This window comes from Coffea arabica, chromosome 10c (genome assembly GCF_036785885.1).
Source record: "Coffea arabica cultivar ET-39 chromosome 10c, Coffea Arabica ET-39 HiFi, whole genome shotgun sequence".
Taxonomy (NCBI): domain Eukaryota; kingdom Viridiplantae; phylum Streptophyta; class Magnoliopsida; order Gentianales; family Rubiaceae; genus Coffea; species Coffea arabica.
In genome coordinates, this window is record NC_092329.1 from 32,610,866 (window position 1) to 32,627,526 (window position 16,661).

Sequence of the window (16,661 nt, forward strand, 5' to 3'; positions counted from 1 at the left end):
TCAAATTTTAAATCTAATAAACGAAACTAAATTTTGGATTTTTTTTTTGATATATATATGTATATATGTGTGTGTATATATATATATATATATTACACCAATGCATCACAAATTTTAAAACTGTATGGTGTTCTTTTTTGGAAAAATTTTAGCAAAACCAGGCTTAAAACTTATTTCCTTTCAACTTCAAATTTCATTTTCAAGAACCAACGTTTAAAATATTAAGCAAAATTTTGTCAATGATTTGTAAGAAAACAGGGCTAAAGGTACTAAACATGTTCGGCCGGCAGAGATACTACCAAAAATTTTCACCGATCCTATCATCACTTCCCTATTATAATTCATCAATCTCATGAATTAATCACAATATCCAATAATCAACATATATCAAACTCTCTTATCTTATACGCCAAGATTCACCAAAATTTTACACTATGAAGCATAGAGAATTCCCGAGGCATCTAGCCTAGTAATCAAAATCCAAGGAATCCCTTTAATAACCCAAGCTCAAGTAACCGAGAATCATTGAATTTAACTATAAACTTGTAAATCTAACGAGTTCAAACACCTATCTCATACAAAGCTCCAACCCTAATTATAACAAGTCTTAGTTCTCCAAAGTTTACCATAAATTTTGTCTCTCCTTCAAACTTAACCAAGATGCAAGTAAGGTTGGATATAGGGGATCTTGGAACAAAATTCGTGGAAAAAAAATCAAAATCTTCCTTCACTATTTGGCTTGGACTTTGACCAATGGAATAAATATCTTGGAGTCTTCTTAATTACTAAGTAAGGCTAGACAATAAGAAAGGTAGAAAGAAAAGGGAGGCTCGGTGACCAAGAGACCAAGAAAAGAAAGAAACCAAGGTAGAGCAAAGATCAATAAGGGAGAATAGAAGAAAAACCGTAAGCTTTTGCTGGCTGCTCTAGTGGGTACTTCCAGCTTTGGTGCCTTTAAGGGTTAGAGATAAATTGGTTCAATAACCCTAGGTTCTTGTGATAGAACTTGGAGCGATATTTGGATGTCGAATTTAACAGGTTAGGAACTGAGTTTGATGATTGGGCATTTGTTTGATCGAGTTAAATTGAATAAACTCCAAGTGGTAGTATTTCTGTCCAGATGTCTATTCAAAATCCGAACTGGTTAGGAAGGAACAAAAGGTGGAGGAAATTGCTGAAAAATTTCTTCTCTTTCATTTTAAAAGGATCAATTAAGAGAAGAAAGAGAGGAGGAATTTGTTTTGGTGACTTTCTTGAAAGATGGAGGTAAGAATGAAGACAAATTGAAGCAAAACTTTTCTCTAAATTGTTTCTTATAAAAATCAAAATGAAACGATAGAATGAAGATCAATTGAAGTCTTGCATGGAAAGAGCGGTGAGTATGGTGTTATTTGTCACATTCGCACTAATTGATACTTCTTAATAACATCTTATCTTATCCACTAGTTTACCTCCTTGCAGTTACTCGTTTTTTTTTTAATTCTAATAATTCAATATACGCTCCACTAGTTATCTCTTTGTCATCATTCACTTACCCTCAACTTTATTTCCCAATTATCTTCCACGCTTTGGGGTTTGCCTGGCCCCTTGGCCCACAGTCTCGATCACTTCTACCCTTTATTTCTAATTCTTACGGAGGACCAAAAGTAATAAATAAATAAATACATAAATAACTAACAGATAACTCTAGTAAATGAATAAATAAATAAATATATAAATCTAAGTATGTCCAATGAAGGACAAATGGAATTTAAAACTTGAAAATCAATCAAAGCACACTTCATATTTTCACAGGAACAGCCAATAGATCAGATGACATACAAATCAATTTTTTTTTTAACAAGGTCATACAAGAGAGAGAACAATCAGCCAAAATGAGAGCATGTCATTGCATGAGTCGATAATGAAAATAAAACTTTGCATGTGTACTAACAAACAAGTTAACAAGCCAACATGATCAGGTACAGAAATTATAGCATTCCAATACTTCAAAAGGGAACAAATATCATGCTTAACAAAATATACAGGCCAAAGCACAAGCATCACCCCAACTATCATAAACAAAAGGTATAAAAGGTCGTGCTCCATAATCTAGCTTGCAACTGAGCGAGAGGGCTTAATTCCCTTAGGTAAGACCAACCTCATTTTGAACATTAGGGCTACATCAACTATCTTTTCAATTAAAGTTCCGCATTCCATCGTAATATCTATCCTTTAACAAGCACGAGTCACCACATACTTAACTAGATACTTAACTAGGCCTTCCAAGTTCCAAGACATAATTGCATTCATGTTCCCAAGGCAAGAACAAGATACATCAACTCTATAGTATATCTAGTGGCAAGGATCAAGCACTAAAGGTTATCCCAAACAAATTAATCATTTATTTCCCCATAAGTCCTTAAATCAAGAACGCCTTCTAGCAAATGCCATTATTCAAGAAATTTACTTACTATCCTTTAAACAGTGTTTAATCTCTTACAATCTTTTTCTCTCTTGCTAGTCTAGCACAATAATCCTCAATTATTGAATCTTAATAACCATCGAAACCACAATTGCTCACTACTTCACTTTTTCACTTAATATTCAAACTAACCCGAATCCCACTGTCCGGCATCCTCAACTTTTAGAGCTTAGGATACACTACAGAGATCTGAAACCTAGAGCTCTGAAACCTAGAGCTCTGATACCAACTGTGACAGCCCCACCTCCCCCTAAGGCGAACCAAAGGGTTCGACGGACCGCCTGGACAACTCTCGCCGGGACTCACTACAGTCCTCAAATAAAACACATCACTCACATCCAATAACATAGGGTACAACCTCAAGAATAAACGAAATAACATTTTTCAAACTTAGAACGAAATAAGATACATTACAAATCTCAAGTAAGGGTATCATTCCCCGAATAAGACAAAAGTCCTCAGTTCTCAAATAATTACAATTGCACTATCAGTCCCAAATATTACACCAAATACTTATCAAATGAATCGAATTCAAATTATATATGAGATATCCCTCAGACACTAATAACTCAATACAAGCACTTCCTTTGGTCTCGAGCCCTGTGGGAAGAAAATTATTTTTGGGGTTCACTAATTAAGCCTCAGAACTTCCACTTCCAAGCCTGTTAAGGAAAACAAATTGGGGTGAGCTAACGCTCAGTGAGGCCAAGGGAAAAACATGCAAACATGCGAGCAAAGACACAATATAAAGCAATAAGTTGAGTAACAAGTACTGCGAAACATTAAGCAAGTAGGGAATTTAATCACAATAAAGGATACGGGAGCTCTCAGGAGCTAATCCACGCGCGATCCAAGCTCAGGTAGTTGACCCTCCGTCAACTTTCATAGTTATCCATGTAGAACTCCACTTACTACCTCCAGCCACCATGACACCCTCTTGGATCCATAACCAAACAAGCATGTAGGTGGTATCACTTAACAAGTATACCTAGCAAGACCCCTTATTTGGATCAAGCTATAACACTTCCCAAGGTTCACCAAGTTCCTCGACCAAGCCCTTGCCGGCTCGAGTTACAAGGCTAGCCAATGGGTTGGGGCGTCCCCCCCCATTCACTTTTAGGTCGATGAGACGAAACTCCAATCGACAAGATTTGGTCATAGCATTGAGACGGGATGAGCGGTACCTCCTACCCTAAAAGGGCATGATACATTCTGCCGCTCAATGCTCACGAAAATACTTTCATTTGCATTCACATGCAACACGTATCACTTATCAAGTAAGCAATTTCATGAAAGAGAGGACAAGGGCGATAAAGTACACCCTAGCCTCATTAACTAGCAAGTACGAGTAACATTTCATTTAAACACTTCACATGCACTTGATACTCACCAAAAGTCATGAGAGAGAGAAAAAATGAAGCGACTAAACCAGTTCTTCGGAGTTCTTGTATTCACCTGAGACATGTATAATCACGATCATTCACGTGCATATTCAAGGCCAAGCAAAAATATCAAGTCATTTTCATGTTTATTGTAAAAATCAGGAAACTGGAGGTTTATGGCAGAAACTTTTAGAAAATCGTAACTTAATATTTACAAGTCCAAAATTTGCATGGTTGATACCGTTGGAAACCTAATTGAAAGGAATAAAACTTTGTAGAAGACACCTTGACGAGATTCCATACGGATTTTGCCCAGTTTTTCCGTCAATAGACTGCTATAGTAAAATGCAGGGCAGGGAAAATTCTGTTTTTCCAGCGGACTTGGAAAAATCACCAAAAATCACAGAAAATGAGTTAGCCCCTGAAATTTACATGGATTGTAGCCTTGTGTGTCTAGTTCAAACCAAACAAACAGGACTTGATTTGGAGTAGTATACCCCAAAAGATAACCTTTTTCCCAAAACTGGCCTGATGTTCCAGAAAGCAAATTTCCAGTTTTCACTTTAACAAGTTCACTCCCTTCTTTTCCTTTGAAGAGCTAATCGGTTTAATCAACCCAAATACACTTAAAATCCATTATTTTGGCAAAACTTTAACTCAAATAAAAGCTCCAAAAATCTGAAATTTTGTCCCAAAAATTTCGGCCAACATGAAAGATTCAAAACAGAAAATTTTCCCCTTACTGTACTTAAACACACACAAGTTCATCCATCCAAATTAAGGAATACCTTGCAATAATTAACAAGCCAAACATGTAATAAAACAAGATTTATCACATATATACATCCAATCACATATCACACATCCAATATCGAAATATTGAGACCTAGATCGAGTGCGACCAGGTACACCCCCGTCTAAGTCTCATTTAATCACATTTAATCACATAAGGCAGCTAATACAATAAATCCCAATTGCTCAAATCAAACACATGTCCTTAGGTGAGTGCGATAAAGTACACACACACCTTATAAAGAGAATACAGTTCACAAATCCATTTAGCAAACCCTTTTAGTAACGGCAAATACATTTAAATAAGCAAAGGGGCACATTTAACTAAAATACTTGAGGAAAGATTTTAACAAATAAGGAACACTCACCAATCACCGCTCATGATCCCCATTCACCACAATTGATTATTGTCCAAATCCAATTCCAAAAACACAAAGTTCAATATCACATATCACTGTCACCTTTTAGCAATTTAAGCACAACTCGAGCTACACTTATCGAATTGAAACAAAAAATATACCATTTCGAAGCTAAGACATAGCTATACAATTCTCATGAAGACATATCAACTCAGGTCCCACCCTAACCTAGCCAAATTTACCCAAATAGCCCCCAGATTTTCCAGTTCGAAGCTCACTGACACAATTACTGACAGTCCTGATTCAGTTAATCATAACTCAGCACACACAACTCCGATTCAGGTGATTCCAAAGCCATTTGAAAGCTAAGATACAAGGGTACAATTCTTAAGAAGGCATAAAAAAACTAATTCAGTCATCTTCCCCGCCAAACGAAGCAATTACAGAGGCAGACTATCATGTCCGTCAAAAACAGGGCAGCAGGGGTAAAATAGTCATTTCACAAGGTACCCTGTTCCGATTGAGCTGAAAATCTACATTCAATTCTATACAACTTCCATGTTTTGTTCTAAGGCTAATTCAGCCTCCATCATACCCGAATATTCAAGCCAATTTCAGATAAGAAATCTGGAACAGTAATCAAAACTGCCAAATTCATTCGATCAATTTCAACCCACGAATTTCCAGCAATGAAATCAGTTCCCAGCTTAGTAACTCCAACTTCTAGTTACTACTACAAGCTATACCATAAAAATTGAGAGCTAGGAAGTCAGGTTACCTTTCAATCTTCAAGAATCAAAGCTGGACAAAGATGATGAAGACAGCCAGCAGTCAATCGTTCCTTCTCCTTGCTTTCACACATAAATGGGAGGGATAAATGGTTGATTGAATTCCTAGATTTCCTCTTGCTTTTCTCCCTTTTCCTCTCTATTTCTCTCGCTCTCTCACAGCTCTCTCTCTCTCCTTTTTCTTGTCCAGCCTGCCCGACTTCCCCTCCCCTCTTTCTTTTCCTTTCTTTTCTTTTGGTCCCCTTTTTTTTTCTTGCTCTTACCCGGCTCTCCTCCACTTTGTCTCTTGTTATTTTTGGTCTTGTCTTGGTTAATATAACTTAGTCAAAGTGCCAACTTAAATCCAAGTTTTGCTTTTGTCTCTTGGTCAATTTTGTCAAGCTTCAACTTCCAACCACAATTAAATCGAAAATTAAATTTTTGGGCCCTCACATAATCGTCAAGCCAAACTTCAAGCAAAATGTCAAACTTACCACTCCATACTACAATTACATAACATAAGTCCAACTTATGAATTCAAACTTACAACAGTCAAAAGTAAGCTCAACTAAGCAAAAGGTTACAATTCAAAGTACAAGTTCAAGCAAAAGATAAAGCTTTGAAAGCTCTTGTCCCCTATGTCCATCCCACATCTGTTAAGGAAAATAAAGGGAGTGGTGTAGACACCAAATTTTTGGTGTAATTTCATTTACTATTTATTTTTAGTTTTTTTATTTGTCGTGTTAGTTTTATTCGATTTTTAGTTTTTAGTTTTTAGTTTTATTTTTATTTTTAAGTTTTTAGCATAGAATTTCTTGAAATGAAAAAAAAAAAGAGAAAAAGGAAAAATCATGAAAAATGAAAAAAAAGAAAAATCATAAAAAAAAAGGAAAAAAAAAGAAAAGGAAAAGGGAAAAATAGCAATTTTGTTTTATTCATTTCTGCTTAATTTATCTTTTATTTTTTTTTGGTTCATTTAGAAAAAAAGAAAAAGGGGAAAACGATGAAAATGGAAAATGAAAAAAGGGGGAAATGGGATTTTACACTTTGTTGTTTCTAGTTTTTATTTTTTCATCCAATGTTAATTAAGTTGTTTATTATTATTATTATTATTATTATTATTTATTTTTATTTTAATTAATCTTAAAAAAAAAAAAAGAGAAATGCGGCATGAAAGCTGCGTATTGCCGCAGCTTGCAAGAAAGGGCTCATCGCAGCCCCTTATCTGCAAAATATAGAAGAGTGTTTAAGGGTTTTAGGGTAGAGGATTCCCATATAAAATAGGAAAAGAAAGGCAGCCGACAGAGAGAGTCAAGGGGGGAGTGAAGGTCGACAACAGCAAAGGAAAAGAAAAGCTACGGAGAAAGCTGAGGGAGAGGTTGACGGCCGCAAATCTGGAAAGAAAAGAAAAAGAAAACAGCGACAGAGTAGAGAGTATAGGGGGAGGTCGGCTGAGAGGTTGAAAAAGGGTGGAAAGAGAGGCTGAAGTAGAGAGGCTAGAGAGGGCTGGGCTGAAAAAGGAAAGAGAGAGAGCCGAGGGATAGGGAGAGCTAGAGAGGTTGGCGGCTAAGAGAGGTGGCTGAAGAAAGAAATCTGGGAAAAAGGGAGGAACCGTGATAAGGATGAGAGGGAGAGAGGGTTATGAGAGACTCTGAAGAACGAACAAGAGAAAGGAGGACAAAAGGAGAAGGCAAAAGGAGGCGAGAAGGAATCAGCGAGGGAAAGGGAAAATCTTGCCAAAGAAGATTTCGAGCCCAGGCTTGTTCATCGGTCCACTTCATCTCCTTTTTCCGATCATGCTTCAGACCTTTAGGAGGGTTTTTTCATTTCTGCAACATTTGGGATTGCCATGAAGGAGTTTTGTTCAGAAAAAAGTCAGGGAAAACAACTCCAGACCTGTTGAATTGAAGCTTCAAGTCGCGGTTCCATCAGTACCAGCGGGAAATTTTGCAGCTTTCCATCAGTAGTTTTTCGCACGCGAATCTGCTTATCCTACTGCGTCACGATCCGTCGTTCAAAACATCAGGGGTAATCTCAAAATTCTTTTCCGCCATACAAGTTCAGCTTTATGACAGATTTCCTTTTTTCTTTTGTTCTCTGCATTTCGTGTTCCTTATTTGCTGTTTATCTCCATTTCTTTTGTTATAATCTTGCGATAGAGTGTATCATTTGATTTGTTTGATGTTGGGAGTTGTATCTTTAAGTTGTTTTCAGTTCAAAGTTGATGTTTGTTCGGATGTTTTGTCTTGATGAAGTCGCGGTGGGCATAAAACCAGAAAACTGCAAAAAATTGTCGGCTTTATCATTTTTGTCATGTGTGAATTACTCATGCTCACTTGGTTGCTGCTATCCTCTCTTCCCTTCCCTTAGTTGTTATGTGAGTTTTGCTCATTGGTTGTGTGTGGGGTAGGTCAGTAAAACAATAAGTTTTGCTTGCTGTTTTGGTACAAAAGCTACGCGAGTGGAGCTGCAATATCTGCGGTAAAACAAACAAAAATTTTTGCATTCCCTTTGCTGTTTTTCTTTCCTGCGGCTACTCACCAAGGTTTCAGCCATCCAAATTCGCTGGTTGATCTTATGTTGGAAAGAGGAATTGGATAAGAGGTGTTGGGTTTGCATGTTTGGGAGTTGAAATACTTGAACTAGGATCAAATGCATGCTGGAAAATAAATTTTAGATTGCCAAACCATTTGTTTGTGTGAGTATGCTTCCAGAATTTTGCATCAGTCCCCTCTACGTTGTTGCTTGTTTGGATGTTGAAGTGATGTGTCTTGTTGTATGGCTTCAAACTATGATTTTATCTGAAAAATCTTCGAGCCAGGCTGCATATTTTGTCCAAAAGCTGCACTTCATCCTCACGCTTTTGCTGTTTTTCTTTTTCTTCCTGCAACTGCTCACATGAACATTTGTGTCCAGAATTTCTGTATCAGTTTCTTCTATGTTTCTGTTTTATTTGGATGGCGGAATCATGTGTCTTATTGTCTAGTTAGAAATCATGATTTCGGTTGGGAAAAGCTTCGAGCAAAGCCATGTGTTTGTATCTGAAACATGAATTTTTTTTTTTTTTGAGCAAAGCTTTTTCGCACAACAGGTTTCATTTTCGATTGCAGAAACTGGTTTTGTGCTTGTTATTTGCATGAAATTTCTCCATAAATTGCATTGTTAAGGAATGATAATCAATGCTTGGCTGGATTTAATTCAAAAAGTGTTATGTAAAACTCATTGTTGGAAGGTGATTAATGGCCAAAAGCTTTCTTCAATACTGGTTTTGTTGCAGAGAGTATTTTCGGTGATTGCATGAGATTTGCATGGAAAAAGGTTTTCAAAAATTTGCACTTTGCTCCCTCTAGTCTCGAGTAATACTACAAAGGCCCAATTACATTCTATTTTCTTGCAATTAGGTCCTAGGATAGTTGCAATTAGATCCATTGCTTGACTTTTTCTTTGTTTATGGACCTTTAAAGTTCCCAAAATGTTTCATTGGGACTTGAGTGATTGGTTAAGGTACTTTTTGGGTCTTTAGTAGATGCTATATTTGGAAATTGAACGGGTTATTCCGTTTTCGTGGTCTTTAAGCATTTTTTTGAGCTCATTCAAGTTGCAATTAGGTGGGTTTTGATGTTTTTGCTTATACTTTACTTTTAAATTGATGCCTTGACCCCTTTATTGTTTTGAAGCCATTGTCCTTCATTTGCTTACCATTAGGGGAAGGTATAATTTCTTTTATCTTTGTTTGTCTCTCCTATATGATCCAATGTGCTAAGTGAATTGCATGTCTACTTTGTTTTCTTTACATTTCTTTAATTCCTTTCATTCCTTTTATTTACTTTTGCTTTATTAAGTTTTTTCTTTATGGGGTATGTGTACACCTCTTGGCTTGTAATAGATAGGGTTTGGAGGAGCATTCGATGAAGAGCTGTTGAAGACTTGTGCCTAGCTAGCAAATGTAATAGTTAGGGCCTTAATCACCTTATGTGTCTTGCATGTCTATGTGCTATATGTTTAATCGTTTTCTTAGGTTTTGGCATTTAGATATGCATGCTAAGTGTTATGTGCTATGTGATTGACATGTCTACTCGCTTTCCATATCCTTGAATGAATGTGATGGATGAGTGTACGTTTCCGCTAGTCCAACGCTAGACCCTTAGGGATTTCCCTTCGTTAGTACATATTTGCGTGATCATTACATGCCATGCATTTTTTTAGTTTTGTCATTTTTGCATGCCCCGACCCCCTTTCCCCTCACTTTAGGTCTTGCATCTCATGCTAGTTAGGGTACATTTGCCTGAAGAGTCCCCTTCTGATAAGGGAAACGAGCGAGTGTGGCTACTCGATAGCCTTAGCACGCTAGTTTTGCTTTCTAATCAAAGGGAAAATCGAAGTCGAAAAGTTAGGAGTCATTCCCATACCCGACCTGATGCATTCCTTTAGGTTCATTCATTCTCATTTATCACTTACTCATTTTTTTTCAATTCACATTTCCTCATCACTTTTCCTTTCCTTATTGTTCATTTTGATTTCTACTTCACAAAATTGCACTTAATTACACCTATATGCACTTATCACTATATTTCATACACTTGCACACAAACACTTGGACTTTTCATACAATTTCACACATGCACCTTTTCATACACTGGCACGCAAACACTTGGATTTTTCATACAATTTCACACGTGCACCTTTTTATACACTTGCACACTTGCACTTTAGCTGTCATTTGCATTAATCGACCTCTATAAGGTTTTCCTTTATTGGCCGCCACAATTCATGTGGTTGGGACCAAAAACCTTACAAGAGACATTTTAGAATTTAGGTTTGCATTTTTTCTTTCTTTTTACATTCATGTAGTGCATCCAAATGTAATAAATTCTTTGGTTAAAACAAGAAAAACTTTGATTAAATCCCGCAACTAGCCTTGGCTAGGTCGAAGGGGTGCCTTGGATTTTTATCCTTGCCTTCCCCTTCGTCAAATGTGACTCCCGAACCTTTTTCATTGGTTTACGTGGACTAGGAGTCGTTTAAAAGGGGTTTCTTACAACTTTTTCCTAAAAAATTCATTTTTAGGTGACTTGGTACACCTTAACTCATTACCAAGTGGCGACTCCCATTTTTCCAAAAACCCTTTTTAAACTATAATTTTGGGTCAAATCGTCGCATTTTCAAACCCCCATTTAGACCCATATTTCTTTTTCCAATCATAAATTCAAATACATTTTTTTAAACCATTTTATTTATTTATCAAAAAATGGGGCGCGACAGTTGGCGACTCCACTGGGGTCTTGAGAGTCCGAGCAATCGATTTAGTCAAATTCTTTTCTTCTTTTAAACCTTTTTATTTATCACATTGGATGTTTAGGGTTGCATTTTTCCCTTTTCTAGGATTTTTGCATTTCGCGTATCAACTCACTTCCTCACACGTTCGCCTACGATTGTTTTGATGAATGGATGTTTGTATGTGATTCCGCGCTTTGCATTGCATTTGGGAGGGGATTCTACCTTAGAGCCTCGCGTTGGTTCTTGACCCCTCCCCTCCAAACGAGCACTAGCATACGAGCATACGCTTTACTTCTTTTATCCCTCTTATTTTCTTTTAGTGGCTTGTCACGCCACTCCACCCTGTTAGGATTTTAGGCGACCTACTTGGACGTGTGATCGTGACACGACGTGTGCGTAGCACGATCCGAGGGGTCACTTAATCTTCCGCTTTAAGCTTTGGGTTAATAGCCTATAGCTTTTAGTCGAAAATTGAGGATTTTTGATAGATTCACTCAGACATGTGGCCGTGACACGACGTGTGCGTAGCAATGTCTGGGGAATCGCTCGAGCCACCGACAAAGAACCTTGGGATTGATGACCCTTGGTTTCTAAGTCTGAAGGCTCGGGGACCTATGACCTATCGAGTCTAGATGCATTAGTGAGCCCTAACCTTATGCATCCATGATAGAATTGCCTAGGATAGAGTCGGCCTTATCCTAAACTAGGGACACTATTCACGAGGGGAGGGGTCCAACCCCTTTCTCCTTTTTATTGCTTTATTTCCTTGTGTTGATTTCGTTGCTACAATGTGTTATATGTATTTATCTGACTGGGCTAACTTTTCTTGATTTTGTGCCCCATTGCATTCACAAACATTAGCAAATAAGAGGTCTGACATGACCTTCTTTTATGACCTACCCGTGTAGATAGGACATTATACGTTTAAAAGTTTTGGTATAATGCACTCATAAGTTAATAATGTCATATCATTCTAGGCCTACCCTGGCAGATAAAGGGTTCCTTAGGTCACGTTTCATTTCAAATTGCATTTTTTCCTGCTTTAATAACTGGCATCATGCACTAAACCCTAGAAAGGGAATGCCATTTAGGGGATCCCGTGTTAGGGATAAACCACCTTGTGTCTCGGATACTTAATCCAAAAAGACTTGCACGTTTACATTTTGTACCATCCAAAGGGGTAGTGCACAAGGTAAGGTAGGATCCGATCGTCTTCATAAGAGCAATTTTTGGAATATGAGCGTCTAATAATCACTTTTTGGCCATTTTATCAAAATTGGTAAAATTCCCTTGCGTAAAAGGACATTAATTTGAAGAAATTCACAAGTAATTCCTCCCTATTGAGACAATAAATAAATTGAGGCCAAATCGTGATTTTAGAAGACTCATAGACTAATTTTTTGAAGCCACCAATGGCCATACGATTCAATCGATCCATTTTTGTCAATTCAAAATCAATTTTGAATAAACCATTCATTTGACCAATTTACCCTTTTTAGGGTCATCCGGTCAATTTTTGAAAAATCATCCATTCATTTGATCAATTTACCCTTTTTAGGGTCACCTGGTCGATTTGGAATAAATCGTCAATTCATTTGACCAATTTACCCTTTTTAGGGTCATTTGACCAATTTACCCTTTTTAGGGTCACCTGGTCGATTTTGAATAAATCGTCAATTCATTTGACCAATTTACCCTTTTTAGGGTCATTTGACCAATTTACCCTTTTTAGGGTCATCCGGTCGATTTTGAATAAATCGTCGATTCATTTGACCAATTTACCCTTTTAGGGCGATCTAGTCAATTTTGAATAAATTCTCAATTTCATTCAATTCATTTGACCAAGTTCCTTTTTTAGGATGATTCGGTCAATTTTGAGTAAGTTTTAAATTTCACTCAATTCATTTGACCCGTTTCCCTTTTTAGGGTAATCCGGTCGATTTTTAATAAATAGTCAATTTCATTTGACCAATTAGGGTTTCAATGTCGGATTTCAAAACTTAGTCGATTTTTGAGAAAACCATCCATTGCATCCAGCCATTTGATCAGTTGGGGTTTTGACCCGTAATTCACTGAGAAATTTTATCAACGAATTCCAATCTCTTTGATAGGAAGTTCGTCAAGGTCAAATCCGTGCGTTTTTGCAAAAATCTTGTATTGATCAGAAGTGGTCAATCCATTCGGACGTGGACCTCATTTTGCAAAAATTACTTTCACTCAATGAGTTGATCAGATCCATCAGGTATGGTATGGTGCCTACCCTAGAGGATTGCATTTTCATGCTAGGCCTACCCTTGGCACAAAAAGGGTTCCCCCATAGGACATGCATCCGAATTTCCTGGATATCTACTAACTCTTGCCTTTTTCTCTTTCTTTTCTTTATTTTTATTGTAATAACTAAGTAAGGGTTGAATCTAAAGGCAATTTTTCAAAAATTCTCAGGTAATATTTAAACATAGCTTCTCGTCGAAACCCCATCATAACGCGATCCCGTAGTCAAGTCCAAAGGAGTCGTGTAAACATGAGTTCACAACCAGAACAGTCAGATAGGTCTGCTACTACCGCTCAACCCGAGACTGCAAGTTTGGGGATTCAGTTGACTGAGATGCTTACCAAGTTTGGAGAGATGGCGTCTGAGATGGCCGCTCAAAGGAAGTTGGATGATGAGCTAATTAGCAGCGGAGTTCAACCTGAACCTGTACCCGCCAGACAGCCTGAGCAAGAGACATTTGTCCTACCTTCGGCCCACGCCACTGTTACTCCATCATTCCCTACTGCACCCGAAGAAACTTTCACCTATCCCACCACAAATTTGCCATACACTTACCCTCCTCATCCTTCATTTTTTCTTACTCACATGCGAGGTCCACAACCCCAAATCACTTCAAATATACCACTTGAGCCACATACCTTTTATTACCCTGATGCTGAGCCATTCCTGCCGGACCATACTTTTCAAACCAAGCCAGAAATGGGGGAATCTTCTGCTCCCGTTGATATGAAGTTGCTTAAGCGCCTTGATCGTTTTGATGAATTTATAAGGAAGAGTCAGGGGCTGAACAAGCAAGGAGTCCTGGATTACGATGAGCTTTGCCTTTTCCCGAATGTGCAATTGCCTGAGGGGTTCAAAACTCCGAAGTTTAACAAGTATGATGGGACGGGCAATCCCAAGACACACCTTCGACTGTTCGCCAACAAGTTGGGTAGGCCAACAGATGATGAAAATCTGCCTTTGAGGCTATTCCCAGAAAGTCTGGAGGGGGATGCACTCGACTGGTATTCCAAGCTGAAACCTGAAGAAGCAAAGACCTGGCTGGACCTGTCCAATGCGTTTGTAAAGCAGTACGAGTATAATTGCGAGTTGGCTCCAACACGAAACACGTTGGAAGGAACAAAAAGAAAACCCTCCGAGGATCACAAGACTTATGCCAAGAGATGGAGGAAAATAGCTGCCAAAGTCGAGCCACCGATGACTGAGGACGAAATCATACGCACTTTCATTAAGGCACATGATCCTCCATATTTCGAAGAAATTTTTCGCATGACTGGATGCTCGTTCGCTGCTATTGTCAATAAACTTGAGGAGTACGATGACTTCGTGAAAGCTGGGAAGATTGTTAATGTCTCTACCCTCAAGTCACAGTTGGATGCTTTGCAAGGTCAGGGGACTAATGGGAAGAAGCAACAATTCAAAAAGCAAGAGGGGGAAACTACCTTCACCTGGAGTCAAAACCCTGTCCCAAGACCCAGACCTCGACAATACCCTACCTACTCAAACCCTTACCCCTACTACTCAAATCCTCGTCCTGTTTACCACACCAATATCACTCATCCTCGACCTCGCCCAAATTATGCCAACCCGCCTACAACTCCTTTCCAAATATTTCAACCAAGCTTTCAACAAACTCGTCCTCGACCCCCTTACCACCAAAGATTTTCCCCACCAAATAGACCCACCTACAACTATCACCGACCCACTGAAACCTACAATCAAAGCCGTACCCGAACCTTCGCCAACCTCGGCAGGCCTTTGGACCAATTGTATGAGCAATTGAAGGCTGCCAACAAAATAGGCGTGATTCCCCCTCCAACTTACCTTCATGGCATGCCTGCTGGGTACAATCCACATGCTATTTGTGCCTATCATTCGGGAGTACCTGGTCACTCAACCGTCGATTGCAGGGCACTCAAGCACAAAGTCCAAGACATGATCGAGGCAGGGGAAATAATGCTAAGGAAAAGAGGTGAACAAGGGCCGAGCATAAGTACAAATCCTTTCCCTGAACACAAGGACACCTTCGAAGCATCCACCTCCAATGACAGAATTTGAAAATCCTGAAGGAGCTTTGCATAATTTGAATGGCCGAGTATCTTCCCTCTCGAAGGGAATTTCGGTAAATCTAGGGTTTGTTATTTACTAAGGTTCACGAAAACCATTTCTTGCATATGTGAATAGCTTAATGAAAACATCTTTTGCACCTAAGTTTTTGTCTTGTTTCCGTTTTGATTAGTTTTTCCATCAAATGCATAATTTGTTTTTTCTGTTTATTTGATTATTGTCCCGATTTTTTAAATTCTTTTAGATGGCCAAAGATGGAACTATTTGACCATTTGAATATCACTGTTCTGGATTCCGATAATACCATTCATTCAAAATTTTCTTCGTGAAAAATTCCTTTGTTGAAAAGGCCAAAAATCCCTTCGTTTGAAAAGGCCACAAATCCCTTCGTTTGAAAATGCCAAAAAATCCCTTCGTTGAAAAATCCCTTCATTGAGAAAGTCTTCATTTGAGAAATTCCAATTCGTTCATTGAGGTAGCCTTCATTGAAAAATCTCTTCATTGAGAAAATCCCTTCCTTGCCAAGTTCGAAGCTGATTGATTAAAGCAGCATCACCGACAATTGATTTTGATGGACGAAAAGCAGCTGAACGCCATGTGCCATGGCTAATGTTATCAAAGTGCGTGGCCTGTGTTCATAACAAAAAGGTCTGCCTCCGAGCCTTTAGAGAAGGAGGACAAAGAGTTAAAGCGAGTTTTGCCAATGCAAGATGAAGTCAAAAATGAACTTGATCTAAACTGGTAAGGACATTTGTCATTAAAAAAGGTGCCACCGAGTGGAGCCCTTATCCTTGAAGAGATAGATGGACAGACATTCCTGCAACCTATCAACTCAGATATGTGTAAGAAGTTTTATTTTTGATTATGCAAATTTCTTTTGGAAATCATGCAAGGGACGAGGTAAAAGTCAGGCCATCTTCCTTTCCAATCAAAACATTTCATCCTTAGTTATCCCCTTTGAACCATCAGAACAGTAATTTTCGTTTGGCAGCCCCTGAGAGTTGCAAACCCCACACTGGGGCCAAGTTATTTTGGAAAAGAGATGATCAAAAGAAAAGAAAACCCTACACTGGGGCAAATTTATTTTGAAAGAGAAAGAAAAAGCAGAAAACCCTACACTGGGGCAAATTTTTGAAAAAGTTCAAAAGAATGGCAAAAGGCCAAAAGACAAATCAATCAAAAAGAGATGAAAAGGAAAAGAGAACCCCATACTGGGGCAAATTTAGCTTTGAAGAAAAATGCAAAAAGTGAGGAAGATGCAATGGAAAAAGCAAAGAGAGA